The sequence below is a fragment of the Trachypithecus francoisi genome, unplaced genomic scaffold (genome assembly GCF_009764315.1).
Source record: "Trachypithecus francoisi isolate TF-2019V2 unplaced genomic scaffold, Tfra_2.0 Lachesis_group7, whole genome shotgun sequence".
NCBI lineage: Eukaryota > Metazoa > Chordata > Mammalia > Primates > Cercopithecidae > Trachypithecus > Trachypithecus francoisi.
This window is the reverse complement of record NW_022681472.1, coordinates 58970657-58990409: the sequence shown is the minus strand read 5'-3', so window position 1 is coordinate 58990409 and position 19753 is coordinate 58970657. Positions and strand designations below refer to the sequence as shown.

Here is a 19753-nt window from a genome sequence, read left to right as displayed (position 1 = left end):
ACTATGGAAAACAGTATGGAGGTTCCTCAAAAAATTAAAAATAGAACCACCATATGAAGTGCTGGGTATATATCTGAAGGAAAGGAAAGGAAATCAGTACGTCAAAGAGATCTCTGCACTCCCAGGTTTATTGTAGCAGTAGGCATAATAGCCAAGACAGGGAATCAAACTAAGTGCCCACTGAAAAATGAATGAATAAAGAAAATGTGTGGCCGGGCGCTGTGGCTCACGCCTGTAATCCCAGCACTTTGGGAGGTCAAGGCGGGCAGATCACCTGAGGTTGAGAGTTTGAGACCAGCTTGACCAACATGGAGAAACCCTGTTTCTACTAAAAATACAAAATTAGCCAGATGTGGTGGTGCATGCCTGTAATCCCAGCTACCCTGGAGGCTGAGGCAGGAGAATTTCTTGTACCCGGGAGGTGGAGGTTGCAGTGAGCTGAGGTCACACCATTGCACTCCAGCCTAGCCAACAAGAGCGAAACTCCATCAAAAAAAAAAAAAAGAAGATGAAAATGTGGTATGTATACACAATGGAACAGTTATTCCGTCATTGAAAAATGAAATCCTACCATTTGCAGCAACATGGATAAAACTGGAGGTCATTATGTTAAGTGAAATAATCCAGGCACAGAAACACTAATATTGCATGTTCTCACTCACATGTGGGAGCTAAAAAAGTGGATCTCATGGAGACAGAGAGTAGAATGGTAGTTACAAAAGGCTGAGAAGGGAAGGGGGTGGAGGATGAAGAGAAGTTGGTTAAGGGGTACAAACATACAGTTAAATGGAATAAGTTCTAGTATTTGATAGTACAGTAGGGAAATCATAGTTAACAATCATTTATTATACACTTCAAAATAGCTAGAAGGTTTAGAATGTTCCCAACATAAAGAAATGATAAATGTTGGAGGTGATGGATATCCCATTTACCCTGCTTTTATCATGACACATTGTATATCTGTATCAAAATAGCACCTGTACCCCACAAATATGTACAACCATGATATTGCAATAAAAAACCAAAATAAAATTAAAAAGAAAACGTGGTTGTAATAATAATAATAATAATTCCAGAGTTGGTATTTTTTTTCTTTTGGATTCCTCGGAAGCACATGTGAGACAAGGATAATCCATATGAAATGGTTTAAATAGAGAGCATTCTCAGGAAAAATCATTAGGTGAATAAGAAAATGGAGCAGGAAAGGGAAGAGGCCAAATAAGGGAACGGGGTGACAGCAAGCAGAGTTGTCTCGGGGACGGGGTAGGTCTTATCTCAGAGTTGTCCCCTCAGAGGAAAAGGAATGGAAACTTTTTTTTTTTTGAGACGGAGTGTCCCTCTGTTGCCCAGGATGGAGTGCAATGGCGAGATCTTGGCTCACTGCAACCCCCGCCTCCCAGGTTCAAGCGATTCTCCCGCCTCAGCCTCCTGAGTAGCTAGGATTACAGGCGCCCACCATTATGCCTGGCTAATTTTTGTATTTTTAGTAGATACGGGGCTTCACCATGTTAGCCAGGCTGGTCTTGAACTCCTGACCTCAGGTGATCTGCCCCCCTCGGCCTCCCAAAGTGCTGGGATTACATGCGTGAGCCACAGTGCCTGGTCCAGGAATGGAAAAATTTCTATTCCATACCTGTCAGTCATTGATTAAGGGCTGCTTTAGGGGATGGAGAGAGGGATAATCTCCAGGCACACAAGGCTCTGTTATGATCACAGGTAATGTGAGCTCTGGCAGAGAAGGTTCAGGGTGGGAGGAAGGCATGCCCAGAGCCAGTGCGCACTGATGGCATCTGCTTCAGTGATCTTGAAACTGGAGTAGCATCATGAAAAGAAGCAAAAAGCTGGGGGGAGGGATAGCATTAGGAGATATATCTAATGTAAATGACGAGTTTAATGGATGTAGCACAACAACATGGCACATGTATACATATGTGACAAACCTGCACATTGTGCACATGTACCCTAGAACTTAAAGTATAATAATAATTAACAAAAAAGAAGCAAAGCTGTTACCTTGGTTTGTTTTATAACCCTACATATACCACACATATCATTCAGCGCTGAAGAGAAACCTGAAGAGAGAAACAAGCACCATCCTGTGTCAGGAGGGCTGGGTTTTGGTCCCAATTTTGCCAGAAATGAGCAACATGACCTTGGGGCAGTCATTTAGTCCCTGTGGTCCTCAGCGTCCCCTCAGGACCTCTGGAGCCTCAGAGGCAATGCTGAAGACACTAAGTAAACACTTGTTGGCCGGGCGCGGTGGCTCAAGCCTGTAATCCCAGCACTTTGGGAGGCCGAGACGGGCGGATCACGAGGTCAGGAAATCGAGACCATCCTGGCTAATACGGTGAAACCCCGTCTCTACTACAAAATACAAAAAACTAGCCGGGCGACGAGGCGGGCGCCTGTAGTCCCAGCTACTCGGGAGGCTGAGACAGGAGAATGGCGTGAACCCGGGAGGCGGAGCTTGCAGTGAGCTGAGAGCCGGCCACTGCACTCCAGCCTGGGCGGCAGAGCAAGACTCCGTCTCAAAAAAAAAAAACAACACACTTGTTGGTGGACTGAAATCATTCTATTATTTCAGCATGTTAGGAATTCAGGCTGTGGTTAACCTCCGAGCTCCTTTCCTGCTGTGTCTGTAACAGTGAGCCTTCCTCCCATTTTCCATGTTTCTGTTATTCTCCTAGGGGAGTTTGCTTTTGTAGATGTGATTCAGCTCTGCAGAGGGAACCCATGACAGTCATGTGAGATGTGTTTAATTTTGTACAGTTTAACTGCATGTTAGTAACAGGGTTTACTAGATGACTCTGCTTTTCCAGTGATACTGAAAAGGAAAAATTATTCCTTTTTTTTTCTAGAAGATTTATTTTATTTTAAATTTAACTTTTGTTTTAATTTTTGGAGACAGAGTCTTGCTTTGTCGCCCAGGCTGGAGTGCAGTGGTGCTATCTCGGCTCACTGCAACCTCTGCCAACCGGGTTCAAGTAATTCTCCTGCCTCAGCCTCCTTAGTAGCTGGGATTGCAGGTGCCTGCCACCACGTCTGGCTTTTTAAAATTATTATTATTTTTAGTAGAGACAAGGTTTTGCCATGTTGCCCAGTCTGGTCTCAAACTCCTGAGCTCAGGTAATCTACTCGCCTCAGCCTCCCAAAGTGCTAGGATTACAGAAGTGATCCACCACACGCCCAACCTTTTTTCCTAGAAGATTTAAAAGAGAAAAATATACATGACTATTTTTTGTGATTCCATTTGTAATAAAGACATGGCAAAGGTTTTTGTTTGTTTGTTTGTTTTTTAATGTGTGAATAAATGACCCTTTCTTTTCCACTTAGGATGAGATTTGGATTTATGCTATTAGACTTGTACTCTGGTTTTATAGTGTTCTACAATTGGTTTGCAACTGGAATTAATTTCTGTCAATGTTGCTATTTGAGGCAGAGCTCGGTGTGAGGAATGTGACCCCCAAAATATGATAGACAGAGCTGTGTCATCCAATCTTCCTTCAAGCAAGGGCGTGCTGCTCAGCTGTGGGAGTGTGGTCAGCAAACAGCTTTCAGCTGTCAGCTCCGACAAGGCTAGCCTCAGCTGCCACTTCATCTGAGGTCATGCCCAGGACAGCCCGAAGCCCGTGACTGAGGGAATTGAGGGTGTAAAGGCGCAGCCATTTTGACCTAACTGGGGAGACTCTGAAAAGCTACACCTGCTCCAGCTTTTTCTGCTGGGTTGGCCAAAGGCTTTGATGGGCTGACATTGTAGTTATCTTTGTTGTTTATCTTCTTTCTCAGCACAATCCTGCTTCCTTTCACATTTTTTATAGGTATTGATCTCTAAAAAATATCTTATAACCCAAATTTCCAGTGACTCTAACCTGAAACAGTTGATGCCAGGAGTGGTCCAAGAAAACAGGCAGTAAGATGGTTTTGGAAGTGGATCACACACCACTGGGTTGGCTGTGAGGACCCCATCACTGGTGGCAGGTAGAGCCCAGGCACCTTTGGCACGGTGGCCATTCAACTGTTTTTTTGTTTTGTTTTGTTGTTTTTGAGATGGAGTCTCGCTCTGTCACCCAGGCTGGAGTGCAGTGGCGCGATCTTGGCTCACTGCAAGCTCTGCCTCCCCGGTTCATGTCATTCTCCTGCCTCAGCCTCCCAAGTAGCTGGGACTACAGGCATCTGTCACCAGGCCCGGCTAATTTTCTGTATTTGTAGTAGAGATGGGGTTTCACCGTGTTAGCCAGGATGGTCCCAATATCCTGACCTCGTGATCCACCCACCTCGGCCTCCCAAAGTGCTGGGATTACAGACGTGAGCCACAGCACCAGGCCCCATTCAATTGTTAAATCTTTCACTGGAATGACTTGGGAGTGTACCAATGGCAGTGAATGCACTAGCAGGTGCAATGTATCAGGCATCCGAGACAGATGAAGCTTTGCTTGCTCACCTGTTGCTCACCTCCTACTGTGCAGCCTGGTTCCTAACAGGTCATGGACTGGTACCAGTCCGTGGTCTGGCACTTGGGGATTCCTGATCTATGGCATACAACATGATGATCTGATATATGTATATCTTGTGGATGTCTAAATCAAGCTACCATACCTACTATCTCACTTTGTGGTGAAAAGATTTAAAATCTACTATCTTAGCTATTTTCAAGTGTATGATACATTGGTATTGACTATAGTCACAATGTTGTACAATAGATCTCCTGAACTTTTTCCTCCTGTCTGACTAAAATTTTATTTTATTTTTTGAGATAGAGTCTCACTCTGTCACCCAGGCTGGAGCGCAGTGGCACGATCATGGCTCACTGCAGCCTCGACCTCCCAGGCTCAGGTGATCCCCCCATCTAAGCCTCTCAAGTATTAAATTGATGCAAAAGTTATTGCAGGTTTGTCATTAAAAGTAATAATGGCAAAAACCGCAATAACTTTTGCACCAAGCCAATAGCTGGGAACACAGGCATGCGCCACCATGCTGGCTTATTTATTTTTTGTAGATACCGGGTCTCCCTACATTGCCCAGGCTAGTCTCGAACTCCTGAGCTCAAGCAGTACTACTGCCTCAGCCTCCCAAAGTGTTGGGATTACAGGCGTGAGTCACTGTACTCAGCCCTGACTAAAATGTGACTAAAATGTTGTACTCTTTAACCAACATCTTCCCAATCCAACCCTCATCCCCCAGACTCTGGTAACCACCACTCTACTCTTTATGAGTTTAACTCTATTATACATTCCACACATAAGTGAAATCATGCAGAATTTGTCTTTTTTCTTTTCTTTTTTTTCCCACGTGTTTGAAAGGATATCTGTTTCTGTGCCTGGCTTATTTCACTTACATGTCCTACAGATTCATCCTTGTTGTCACAAATGACAGGATTTCCTTCTCTTTCACAATGGACTGCTGTAGATTATTCCATTCTGGGTATACACCACATTTTCTTTATTCATTTGTTGATGGTTACAGGTTGATTCCGTATCTTGGCTATCGTGAATAGTACAAAGCGATCTTAATACTCAATAGGAAGAATTATGATTGTTCTGCAACTTGTAAAAAGTTTTGTCAAAATATTAAAAACTGTCTTTCTGCCAGTTATGAAAGAGGAAATGAAAAATCATAGTAAAACTAATATTTGCTTAGTGTGTGTATGTGTGTATATATATATATATTTTTTTTTTTTTCTTTTTCCTTTTTTGAGATGGAGTCTTCACCCTGTCACCAAGGCTGGAGTGCAGTGGGATGATCTCAGCTCACTGCAACTTCCACCTCCTGGGTTCAAGTGATTCTCCTGTCTCAGCCTCCCAAGTAGCAGGGATTACAGGTGCCCACCATCATACCTCACTAATTTTTGTATTTTTAGTAGAGATGGGTTTTCACCATGTTGGCCAGGCTGGTCTCGAACTCCTGACCTCAAGTGATCTACCCACCTCGGCCTCCCAAATTGCTGTGATTTCAGGTGTGAGCCACCACGCCTGGCCTACTTAGTATACTCTTATTAATTGTTTAAAAAAATCATAATAGGGAGGGCATTAAACAGAGACAGGCCAGTATTTTAGCTTCTAGGTAAACAGAGCCCAATATAAAACAATAAAACAACACTAACACCAACTGACCTCTAACCAGGGCATTCCCACACTAAACCAATCAGGAACATTTTCATTGTCTTCCCTCCTTGTAAAAGGGCTGTAGCCAAGCACTCCCAATCTCTTTTGATTCTGAGTGCTACCTAAATCATGAATTGTTCTTTGTTTAAAATAAACTCTAGGCCGGGCGCGGTGGCTCAAGCCTGTAATCCCAGCACTTTGGGAGGCCAAGATGGGCGAATCATGAGGTCAGGAGATCGAGACCATCCTGGCTAACACGGTGAAACCCCGTCTCTACTAAAAAAAAAAATACAAAAAACTAGCCGGGCGAGGTGGCGGGCGCCTGTAGTCCCAGCTACTCTGGAGGCTGAGGCAGGAGAATGGTGTAAAACCCGGGAGGCGGAGCTTGCAGTGAGCTGAGATCCGGCCACTGCACTCCAGCCTGGGCGACAGAGCCAGACTCCGTCTCAAAATAAATAAATAAATAAATAAAATAAACTCTATTACTTTTTTTTGTCTAAAGGTATTATTTTTAACAGATTTGGTGTCAGAAATGGGATCCAAGGCATTCTCTGGCAGCCCCAGGAACACAGAGCTACCAGGGGAGGTAGCCATAGATCACACTATGCTCACTGTTCTCTTGTTTGTAACTGGAGGCTGTGATTAATTCCCTCTCAGACTGAGCTCCATGAATTATATTTTGAGCTCTCCAGATTTCATTTGAGCAAACAGGGTCCAGGATCAAACTGGATTTGATGATTAACCGGATTGGATCCAGATATAGGCCTTGGCTAGGTACCTATTGACAATAGGTTCATCTGAATCAAATGAGTCTGGCACTCTATCTTCTGGAACTCCAGCAAATTTTATGTATAAGAATTACAGACCCAGGACTTGCACATTTTTAGAAAAGTTGGTTAATCTTACAAAGATAACTTAGAATTAGAGTGGTCACTATGGGGAACTTTTCACCCAGATGAAATCGTTCACCTGTGAGGTACATTGGAAAAGAAAGAATCCAAAATGCAATGGGATGCATTTTTTAATTGGTACAAAGAAACATCTAGAAGATAAAATGAATGAAAAATTGTCTCCCTAAAAAATTCCTTACAGGAGGCAAAGGAAAATCTTAAGCAACAGACTCAGGACATTAAAAAAAAAGGACTGTACTTTGACTGAATTAACCCTGACTGTTACTTCTCTTTATCTGTCCTTACCTCAATACTATGAGTTCGCTAACCCTTTTGCCCAGCTACCCTTTCACCCTGAAGACAATGAAAAAAAGGAATTAGGCAAATGCTTGCAAAATGAGACCCTCTGATCAGGCAGGCATGCCTGCCATAATCACCTTCACTCCATGGTCTAAAATTGAGCTTGGGCCATTGTAAATGACTTCCCTAGCCCCAAGAAAACCTCCTGGAAATGTACTAAGGAATTCAGAAATCTTATGGGAACACTTGATCCAGTACTCCCTGATCTTTACCAATTTATTCATGTGCTATGGGGAGCTGGTGATGCTTGAAGATGGATAGCAGGAGTGGAATGGGACCAGCCTGCAGAGGATGTAAAAGACCCTCCAAACCTCCTGAAAAGAAAGGCAGAAAAAAGCTGGAAGAATTGCCGAAGGCCTTTCAAATTCAGTTCCTAAGATTTTTCCACAAAAAGTTGATTGGTCCATCATACAATCTTATAGACAGAAAAAGATGAACCAATTTCAAATTACAGAGCCCATTTAGAAACACTATTTATAAAACATGCTGGACTTGAAATACCACAAGGGGCGCTTCCTGCAGAGACTGAAATGGCATTAGCTTCTGTATTTGTAAATGGACTTCATCCTAAATTTAGTGATTTAATTAGAAAACATACACCAGGATGGAAAGTTATAGATATGATTGAATTGGTGGCCCTAGTTGAACATTCTGAGAGGATTCTAAAGCAAGAGAAAAATCAAAAGGCAAATAAAGGGCAACACAGAGAGACTCCCATCTCTACAAAAATAAATGAAAAAATTAGCCAGGCATGATGACATGGGCCTGTAGTCCCAGCTACTCAGGAGACTGAGGTGGGAGGATCACTTCAGCCCAGGAGGTTGAGGCTGCAATGGGCCCTGATTGTGCCACTGCACTCCAACCTGGGCGACAGAGCAAGACCTTGTCTCAAAAGCAACAACAACAACAACAACACAAACAGAGGCAAATAGGCTCATGTCTTTATGTTACCAAAATGCCAGGGGTTTGGTTTAGGTCCTGCTGCTCACTGCACAGAAAGCCAATCACTGAGACAGTGAGTATCGCCAGAGAAGAAGGCTTTCTTTTTTTTATTTTTTTTTGAGACGGAGTCTCCCTCTGTCACCCAGGCTGGAGTGCTGTGGCCAGATCTCAGCTCACTGCAAGCTCCGCCTCCCGGGTTCACGCCATTCTCCTGCCTCAGCCTCCCGGGTAGCTGGGACTACAGGCGCCGCCACCTCGCCCGGCTAGTATTTTGTAGTTTTTTTTTAGCAGAGACGGGGTTTCACCGTGTTAGCCAGGATGGTCTCGATCTCCTGACCTCGTGATCCGCCCGTCTCGGCCTCCCAAAGTGCTGGGATTACAGGCTTGAGCCACCGCGCCCGGCCAGAAGAAGGCTTTCATCAGTTGCCGCAGCCGAGAAGATGGGAGCTTAGTCTCAAATCCATCTCCCTGACCAAATAAAATTGGAAGTTTATGTATCAGGGAAGAAACGTAGCCATGTGTGGGAAAACAGGAATTAGGAAGGGGTAAGGAGGAGGAGTTGGTCAATCAGGAAGCAGGTGGTCAGTTAAGCCAGCAGTCCCCAACCTTTTTGGCACCAAGGACCAGTTTCATGGAAGACAATTCTTCCACACATGGTGGTAATGGTGGCGGATAGGGGACAGTTTCAGGATGAAGCTGTTCCACTTCAGATGATCAGGCATTAGTTGGATTCTCATAACAAGTGTGCTATCTGGATCCCTTGCATGCACAGTTCACAACAGCATTCCTGATCCTATGAGAATCTAATGGTGCTGCCGATGCAGCTCAGTTGGTAATGCTCACTCACCCTCCACTCACTCCCTGCTGTGCAGCCCAGTTCTTAACAGGCCATGGATCCCAGTCCATGGTCTGGGGATTGGGGACCCCTTAGTAGGCAATCATGATGAGCAAAGGGTCTGGCATTTCATTGTCCAGATGTGGTCATCTGGTAAATTTCAGCTCCTTAATACTATCTGGGAGGCCTGATGGTTGATTTCCTGAAAAAAAGATCTCAGATAAGACAAATGAAACTTTCTCAAGTTTCAAGACTGGGAGGGTCAATTTCTTTTTCTTTTTTTTTTGAGACGGAGTCTCACTCTGTTGTCCAGGCTGGAGTGCAGTGGCATGATCTTGATTCACTGCAACCTCCACCTCCCAGGTTCAAGCGATTCTCTTACCTCAGCCATCCGTGTAGCTGGGATTGCAGGTGCACGCCACCCATGCCCAGCTAATTTTTTTTATTTTTTATTTTTTTGTATTTTTAGTAGAGACAGGTTTGTACCATGTTGGCCAGGCTGGTCTCCAACTCCTGGCCTCAAGTGATCCACTCACCTCGGCCTCCCACAGTGCTGAGATTACAAGCATGAGCCACTATGCCCAGCCTGGGAGGGTTAATTTCTATGTTTATTCAAAAGAAACCATAAACATCAGTTACATGGGACGATTGGGCTGGTTTAAGTAATACTCACAGCAACTACAATAAAGGAAGACATCTTGAGGCGCAAGTTTCTTTAGTTTGGGACCTCTTAGTATTGATTTCAAATACATGAATATACTGGAGGAGGACCAAAGAAACTTGTGCCTCTAGATGTCCTTCTTTATTGTAAACAGCCAGGCCACTGGAATCAAAATTGTCCAGTTTTTTTTTTTTTCTGAGACAGAGTATCACTCTGTCGCCCAGGCTGGAGTGCAGTGGTGCAATCTCGGCTCCACTTTCTGGGTTCAAGTGATTCTCCTGCCTCAGCCTCCTCAGCAGCTGGGACTGCAGGCACACACCACCATGCCCGTCTAATTTTGGTATTTTTAGTAGAGATAGGGTTTCTCTGTGTTGGCCATGGTGGTCTCGAACTCCTGACCTCAGGTGATCCGCCCGTCTCAGCCTCCCAAAGTGCTGGGATTACAGGCATGAGCCACCATGCCTGGCCAAAATTGTTCAGTCTCGCACTAGGCATGTGATGAACCCATTTCTTTTGACCCAAACATTTTCCCCTCCAGATGAAGCCCCTGAGGGTTTGACTCCTGGAATAATAACACTAATGAGGCTCCCAGGGTTTTTTTCCATAATACCTTTAAATGAACAAGGGGAAATTAAAATTAAGATTAATGGGAAACAGGCAGGGTGATTCATGCCTGTAATGCCAGCTATTTGGGAAGCTGAGGTGCAAAGATCACTCAAACCCAGGAGTTTGAGGCTGCAGTGAACTATGATTGCATCACTGCACTTGAGCCGGGGTGACAGAGGGAGTCCCTGTCTCAAAAAGAAAAAAAAAAAAAGTAGATAAAGTGGCTCTAGTATTTACCAAAATTGTATAAGACTTCCCATTAATCTTTTTTTTTTTTTTTTTGTCTTAAGAGGCAGGGTCTCACTCTGTCACCCAGGCTGGAGTGTAGTGGCATGATCACAGCTCACTGCAATCCTGACCTCCTAGGCTCAAGGGATCCTCCCACCTCAGCCTCTCAAGTAGCTAGGACTACAGGTGCATGCTACTGTGCCTAGCTAATTTTTTAAAAAACATTTTTGTAGAAATGGAGTCCTGCTATGTTGCTCAGGATGATCTCAAAACTCCTGGCCTCAAGTGATCCTCCCTTCCTTGGCCTCTCAAAGTGTAATGATTACAGGTGTGAGCCAATGTGCCTGGCCACGTTATGTACTTCTTTAAATTTTTTTATTCTTATTTTTTTTGAGATGGAGTCTCTCTCTGTTGCCCAGGCTAGGGTGCAGTGGCACAATCTGGGCTCACTGCAACCTCTGCCTCCCAGGTTCAAGCAATTCTCCTACTTAAATTTCTGACTATCTGGGACTACAGGCACATGCCACCATATCAGCTAATTTTTGTATTTTTAGTAGAGACGGGGTTTCACCATGTTGGCCAGGCTGGTCTTGATCTCTTGACCTCAAAGTGATCCACCTGACTTGGTCTCCCAAAGTGCTGGGATTACAGGCATGAGTTACCGTGCCTGGCCCACCTTATATACTTTAAAACCCCACCTTCGTAAATCAGCAAATTCCTTGCAATAAAAAGAATAGTTTCATGGTGGAGGTTTAAAATCAAGTCCAAATGTCTCCATGTCTGAACCCGTTCAAATGATACTTGGACCATTTTCAGAAAAATATGCCTTCTTACTTTGTGATGCTGCCCCAGTGAATCTATGGGGACAAGACTTGCTAAAAATTTACACAAAATTATCTTTGGAAGGAGAGATAATCTTATAATTTCCTAACTTTCCTGAACTTGAATTGCTCTGTTACATACTGGCAGAAGCTGCTAACACTGAAACTCAAACCTATAAAAACCTGTTCTTTCTGAAGAACCTAGATATTTGTGGGCTTCCCCCTTAAATGACATAGGAAATATTTAAAGTGCTGAACCTACAAAAATCAAAACAGAAAAAAAACCCAAATAGGTCATTCTAAGCTGCTACCTAAATTACCTCAATATCCACTAAAACCAGATGTATTCAGGGGCTGTCACCAATTGTAGAGGAATTAATTATACAAAGATTTCTAATGTTTTGCACTAGTCCTTGTAACACCCCAGTCTACCACTTTAAAAACCCAGTGGACAAGGTTGGAGATTTGTTGAAGACCTACATGCAATAAATAAGATTGTAATACTAAGGTTACCAGTAGTTCCAAATTCTAATACCTTGTTTTATAAGGTACCCCAAAATTTAAAATGGTTCACAGTGAGGACACACAGTATTCCAGCTGATAAAGGGAGTCACTACTGATTTGCTTTTACTTGGAAAAAAATCAACAATATAATTGGACTATAATGCCAAAGGGATTTACCAAGGCCCATCTCATTTTTCTCAGACTTTACATCAGGATTTGCCAAATTTGCAATTTCCTAGGAATTCTGCTCTTATTCAATATGTTGATAACCTACTGCTATGTTCTTTCTCATACTAAGGAAGAGTCAGAAATAGATTCAACTTACTTCTTTTTTGTGTGTGATGGAGACTTGCTCTGTTGCCCAGGCTGGAGTGCAGTGATACGATCTTGGTTCACTGCAGTCTCCACCTCCCAGGCTCAAGCAATTCTCATGCCTCAGCCTCCCAAGTAGCTGGGACTACAGGCACGTGCCATCACACCCAGCTAATTTTATATTTTTAATAGAAATGGGGTTTCACCATGTGACCAGGCTGGTCTGTAACTCTTGGCCTCAAGTTGATTGCTTGAACCTGGGAGGCAGAGGTTGCAGCAACCCGAGATTGCGCCACTGAACTCCAGCTTGGGCAACAGAGGCTCCATCTCAAAATAAAATAAAATAATAAATAAATAAATAAAATAATGCTGCAATCTACTTAACCCTTCTACCCTACTACCCTTACTTGACAAAGGTGAGGACCACAACTATGTAAATCTCATATCACAGCTATTGACTCCTCAATTGATTTATAAGATGTCCCATGAAACACCTTAAGATAATACATTTTGCTGATGGATTTTATGCTAAAAATGTAGAAGTAAAATACCAAGGAGGGCATGCCTGGACTACCCAGAATGAATTAACAGAAAAGAGAGCTCTTCCCCAGTTGAAGTCAGCTTAACTAGCAGAGGTGCATGCTCTCACTCAAGGCCTGTCAAATATCTCAGGGCAAATCAGACAACATTTATACAGACAGTAGATAAGCCTTTGGGGGTAGTCCATGATTTTGGCATGTTTTAGAAGCAAAGAGGTTTCCTCATTTCTAGTGGGTCCACCACCAAAAATGAGCCCCAGGCAAATGAACTTCTTTCTGCTATTTTGCTGCCCTCACAAGTTGCTGTTATTAAAACTGAAGCTCACTTGTAAAACTGAACCTGAATATCAAGACAACGCCTTAGTGAATTTCCACGCTAAGGTAGCTGTCACTAAACATGTTAGGGTATGCAATTTGGTTGAACTCTATAACATTAATTCTGATCAAATCACCTATGATAATTTGTCAATAAACGATCCTATGCATCTGAATTAGAAAAACAAAACTGGCACTTAAAAGGATGCAAATTTAATACTAAACATGAACTCAATGAGGGCCCTGACAGCCACCTAGTCCTCCCCAAGTCCTTAAAACTACCAGTGTTAAAGGCTCTGCACTCCACAGCTCACCATAGTGTAGACAATATGGTTCAAATTATGAAAAAGTATAGGTGGAGTAATTGTTCTAAAGTTGCAAAAATGGTTTATAACCCATGTCTGATTTATGAGATTCATAATTCTGTGAAAATCATTAAGGTTTCAAACAGTACATTTCTACCACCTGCTGGACCATGTGAACACCTACAAAAGAACTTAATTTAGTTGCCACCCTAAATGGGCTATTGGTATGTTCCTGTAACTGTATGCCTGTTCTCAGGGTGGACTGAGGCCTTGCCATGCAGGAAAACTGATGCCACAACAGTAGTAAAAAAAAAAACCACCGAAAAAACAAAAAACAGAGAATGTGTTTCCTTTATGGGATATCCCTAGAAAGATTTCCAGTGATAGGGGAGCTCATTTTACTGTACAAATTTATTGTTACTATTATTATTATTGTTATTTTTGAGGCAGAGTCTCACTCTGTTATCCAGGCTGGGGTACAGTGGCATGGTCTTGGCTCACTACAACCTTCACCTCCTGGGTTCAAGCGATTCTCCTGCCTCAGGCTCCCAAGTAGGTGGGATTACAGGCATGCACCACCATATCTGGCTAATTTTTGTATTTTAAGTAGAGATGAAGTTTTACCATGTTGGCCAAGCTGGTCTCAAACTCCTGACCTCAGGTGATCTGCCTGCCTTAGCCTCCCAAAGTGCTGGAATTACAGGCATGAGTCACCAAGCCTGGCCTATTGGACAAATTATTAAACAATTTTTTAAAGGTTTACAAACAAAATAGCATGACTGTTGTCCTTATCCCTAGTCTTCTGGAAAGGCTGAAGGACAAATGGCATCCTAAAACTAAAATTGGCCAAGATGATGGAATCTTCTGGATTGCCTGGTCAAAAGTTTGAACACTGGATTTAATGGCAATTATATCTACCCATGCTGGAAAGTGCAAGATGACACCTCATGAAATTGTACTGGAAGACCTATGCCCTTAATAATAGAGCTTCATGTATCTCCCATATTTGTAACCTGTGGTATGACTCAGTATTGCCAGACCTTGATAAATTATGCTGAAGCATACAATAAGTTCTCACAAAATCATTGATCAGCTCTTGGAAACTGTGACTTTAAGCAAAAAAAAAGTATAATAAAACAAATTTTATTTTTCTCATCAATGTTAAAATGAAGCAACATTGAATGAAACACGTTATTCAAGGAACATTGTTTTGCTTAAAATCATTGTTTCCAAAACACTATCAATGATGACATCAATTGAGAACTTACTGTATTTCCATCAGGTAATAATAGTAGCTTTCTGTGACCCACTGATTGATTATCAGAATCCTCATGGTCTAGAACTTGGACACTGTGTCTTTTGGAATTTATATCAAAGAAAGTCTGCCCTTGAGTCTCACTGGAAGGGACCACACCAACTTCTCACCACTTACAATACAGTAAAGCCTTGAGTTTTGGACCAATGTTTCTCAACTCAAGAGGGCCCTTCCAGACTCTTAGAACTGACGACCAGTTAGGGATCTGAAGGTAAAGTTGACCAGGAACATCTCTCCCCGAAGCAGATGGCATCTTGAATGTAGACGGCTTTCCCAAGATCAGAGATCAAGAACCTCCTCTTCCTGGGCAGGGCGCGGTGGCTCACGCCTGTAATCCCAGCGTTTTGGGAGGCTGAGACGGGTGGATCACGAGGTCAGGAGATCGACACCATCCTGGCTAACACGGTGAAACACCGTCTCTACTAAAAATACAAAAAATTAGCTGGGCGTGGTGGCGGGCGCCTGCAGTCCCAGCTACTCGGGAGGCTGAGGCAGGAGAATGGTGTGAACCTGGGAGGCAGAGCTTGCAGTGAGCTGAGATCGCGCCACTGCACTCCAGCCTGGGTGACTGAGCGAGACCCCATCTCAAAAAAGAACCTCCCCTTCCTATCGTGGAACCCCTGTTCTTTTTCTCTCCTGTTTCTTACTCTTCCTTTCTATCTGTGTATAGCATGATAATGCCATAATTAGAATCTCACAGTCTATAGCTTCTGCAGAAAATTTTGCTAAATTCTGGATTTTCCATGCTAAGTCAAAATACTTGCATAGCTTTTTAGAGACCCATTAGTGTATCTTGTGACTCAATTTGCCAGAATCCCAAATGCAACAATCTGTTTAGATTATACCGTTGGTCCCTTTATAGAGTTAAACTTCTAGACCCCTTTATTCTTCTTTTTTAACCCAACCATGGAATAGGATGGCCAGGTCTGCTGACCATATTGCAAGGAGGCTATGCACAAAAAGGAGAACATTAACAGAGCTATTTACAAGAATGCCTATCTACATAGGTATTTTGGCAGACTTCTAGGACGTAATAACTCAGTATCAGTCTCTCGGTTAGAAACAGGTGATGCCAGCTAATTACGCCATAACTGAAGTCTCCCAAGGAGGAGCCTTGTTCACCCTAGGTACATCCTTCCCCCCCACCCCCTAGGCTTTCAGGAATGTCCTACGTACATATTCATCAGCAGAGAATTTAACTGTCAGCCATATGCTTGGACCACCCCATATCTTGACAGATGGAGAATGAAAGGCCAGTGGGGACTAGGGATTTTTTTTTTTTTTTTTAGACAGAGTCTCGCTCTGCCCCCAGGCTGGAGTGCAGTGGCGCCATCTCCGCTCACTGCAAGCTCCGCCTCCCGGGTTCACGCCATTCTCCTGCCTCAGCCTCCCGAGTAGCTGGGACTACAGGCACCAGCCACCTCGCCCGGCTAGTTTTTTTCTGTTTTTAGTAGAGACGGGGTTTCACCGTGTTAGCCAGGATGGTTTCGATCTCCTGACCTCGTGATCCGCCCGTCTCGGCCTCCCAAAGTGCTGGGATTACAGGCTTGAGCCACCGTGCCCGGCCGGGACTAGGGATTTTAAAGGTGCCATTGTCACTACACAACCAGTCAGAAGCTAAACATTGGTACACCCCTCTAAACCTGCATCACAGATTAAAAAGAAACTGACCAGCAGATGACAACCCTGCCAAGGGGGCATCATATGTTAGGTCCATGTTCCCATGGCTTGGGATGACTACAAATGAAATAAAGGTCAAAAATTTTTCTTTGACATTAGTTACTATTGCAGGTTCTACAGCTATGGCTATAGCTATCCAACAAAAATCTCTAAATTCTTTTACTCAAGTAATTTTAGATAATAGGCTTGCATTGGACTATTGGCTGAACAAGGAAGAGTCTATGCAATAAGCTCATTTTACCCTATTCCTCCTGTTGTGCCTGGATAAATACCTCTTTTATTAGAAACTCAATCACAAGAAATTAACAAACAGGCCACCTGGTTAAAACAAGTTGAATCCCCCTCTGGTTCATTCCTTGACTTATTCAATTTTAGCTGGTTTGATTCATGAGGACCTTGGCTAAGGAGCATACTCTAGTCTCTTGGTATTATCCTCCTGATGGTCATCATTGTAATCACCCTGGTTTGCTGTATTCTGTCAAGAGTCTTAAATGCATGCTCTCAGCCATCAGCGGTACATTAGATGCACTCACCTTGATCAGAGTGACAATAATGACGTAAACAACAAAAGGAATCTTTCTTCAATGAGCCTGACATCATGACTTGTGAGTTCCACAGAGACAAAGACAACTTACCTGTGATGGTAACAGGGAGGGGTGCCTATGCCTAAGTATTGTTCAGTCTCTCATAAGAGGCTCACCAAAAACACAGAATAATTGTTTTTAACAAAAATTCTAACAGGGAGGGCATTAGACTGTTAAAGCAAACTAAATATGGCCTGAGAAAGAATTCGTGCTTCTATATTTGAGTCCTTGTGGACAAACTGTAACCTAGCTTAATAGGCATACAAAATTGAAAACCTAATTTAGAAGCATGCGCCTGTAACAACAGCTGAGTTTTGGCCAATCCCAGCAGCCATATTTCAGCCACTCATAGACTGCTAAGTGTTCAAACTGTGTTCAAATAAGGCAAACGCCAACCTGTAACCAATCCAGCTGTTTCTGTACCTCACTGCTGATTTCTGTACATCACTTCCCTTTTTCTGTTTATAAATTTGTTCTAACCACAAGCCTTCTCTGGAGTCTCTCTGAATCTGCTGTGATTCTGGGGGCTGCCCAATTCGTGAGTCATTCATTGCTTAATTAAACTCCTTTAAATTTAATTCGGCTGAAATTTTTATTTTAACAAGATGGAGGCAAGCCTAGTACTTTAGGTTCCTACGTGTAAGCAGACTGGAGCCCAATGTAAAGAGTAAAACAAAACTCAAGACTACCAATAAGAAAACACCAGCTAACCTCTAACTAGGGTCTTTCCACCTAATCCAGTGAAGTACACTTTCATCTTCCCTTTGTGTAGAAGCTCACTGCCCATGCTGCTGCAATAAAGCATTCTGAATTTCTTTTGGTTCTGAGAGCTACCAATTCATGAATTGTTCTTTGCTCAAAATATACTAGTAAACGTATATTATCTAAGGTTTTGAAACGTTAGTAACTTAAACATTAGTAACATTAAATTTCTACGTAAATAAACAACATAGAAAATAAACAGCAAGAGTAGGCGGGGTACGGTGGATCATGGCTACAATCCCAGGAATTCAGGAGGCCAAGGCGGGTGGATCACCTGAGGTCAAGAGTTTGAGACTAGCCTGGCCAACATGGTGAAACCTTGTCTCCACTAAAAATATAAAAATTAGCTGGGCATGGTGGTGCACACCCGTAATCCCAGCTACTTGGGAGGCTGAGGCAGGAGAATTGCTTGAACCTGGAGGCAGAGTTTGCAGTGAGTCGAGATTGCACCACTACACTCCAGCCTGGGCTACAGCGTAAGACTCCCTCTCAAAAAAAAAAGAAAAAGAAAAAGAAAACAAATAGCAAGAGTAAATAAATTGTAAATGAAACAACAAGAGTCATTTGGATAGTGCTTACCTTCTTGTGTAACTTACAACATGGAGAGAGCATCTTTTCTCTGACTTGATGAACTGCTGTCATTTCTAAGACTGGATCAGCTTCTCACGTTGTATCCTTTGTTTCTTCAATATCATGAAAAATCTCCCAGAGTTGCTTCAATGTGAAGTTTCTGCCAGGACCACTTCTTCTGCGACAGCATGCTTTTTGCCACACTTCCTTCCTCGTTTATGTTAAGTTTGCCTTTCTAAGTTCCTCTAGCTGGGACTCTTGAATGACGCAGTGGCCACATCCTCACAGTGAACTGTTTTTCTGTAACTCATTCAATTCAGAGTTCACTTCCAGCGTTACCACTTTTTGGACTTTTTCTGTGCTTTGATCTTTGTTGGCCAATTTCCTCTTTTGAGTATCCATTATTGTAAATCATCCTGTGTCTTCATTCACAGGAAAATCAGCAACACAACTACATGCTTTGCTGTGTATGAACTGAACATATGTGCAGTGGCCAATCATCAGTGGACTTTGAAAGGAGTGGTGTGATTGGTTATTGATCATGCTATGCATCTGTTATTTACATAGTGATTTGTGGACTAAAGAGCTGACAGTGAGGTTTGTACTTTGTGTAATTGTGCACAGTTAATAACGTTGTAGCTGAAATTTAAACCATGTTGTTGGGGTTCTGGTGTGATTTAAGTGGTGGTAACTAAGATTTGTGCATATTGGGATCATGCAAAGTGAGGACTAACTATACTTCCAACCCTTACCAAGACTTATCCAGCTGCTGCCATTATCAAATGTCCGATACATCTGCAACAGAGACCAACACTGAGCCCCTGATGTGACACCATTCCTCAACAAGACCAACTGGCCACTTGATGGAAGCTGACTACCTTAGGTCTCTTCTATCCTGGAAGGGTCAGTGGTTTGATCCCACAGGACATATTCAGGTTATGAGTTTTCCTATATAAATATAAATGTCTAAACATAATTCTTTGTCACTGAATAGAATGCTTCAGAATATATATACTATAATATTATTTAGAAAAACATTTAAATAATGTAAAAACAATATTAAATATTGATACATATATAGAACTTTTAAAGTATTTTTTAATAGATTGATTAGATACACACTACACTCCCTGCAAGGATTCAGGTGGTGGAGAGTAAAGCAGTGAAGATCTCTTGCTTTGCAGAAATATTTATTGGATTTCATATACTTTTAAGGCCGTATTGGAAGCTGGCAAAGATCCCACTTAGTCCTGGTTGGTAAGTAAACACAGCCTGCTTTTTAGCTTCCAGCTCTTTGCAGAGAACCATGATCCTCCTTTTCCTTTCTCCAGGGCTAACCCACTTCTTCCTACACTCAGATTTCTGATTCTGGAATACAAAACGTACACTGTGAAAGCCTGAGGGAAAGGAATGCCCTCCCACC

At 42.8% G+C, this 19753-nt stretch overlaps 1 protein-coding gene across 1 annotated transcript in view; it reads right to left on the bottom strand.

Moving 5' to 3' along the window:
• Nucleotides 1-18547, bottom strand: part of ATP6V1C1 (ATPase H+ transporting V1 subunit C1) — a 91373-nt gene extending 72826 nt beyond the window's left edge. Inside the window, exon 1 of the mRNA XM_033202863.1 lies at nucleotides 18340-18547. The gene's annotated coding sequence lies outside the window, so the exon portion shown is untranslated. The remainder of the gene's footprint in view (nucleotides 1-18339) is intronic.
• Nucleotides 18548-19753: the final 1206 nt, after the last annotated feature.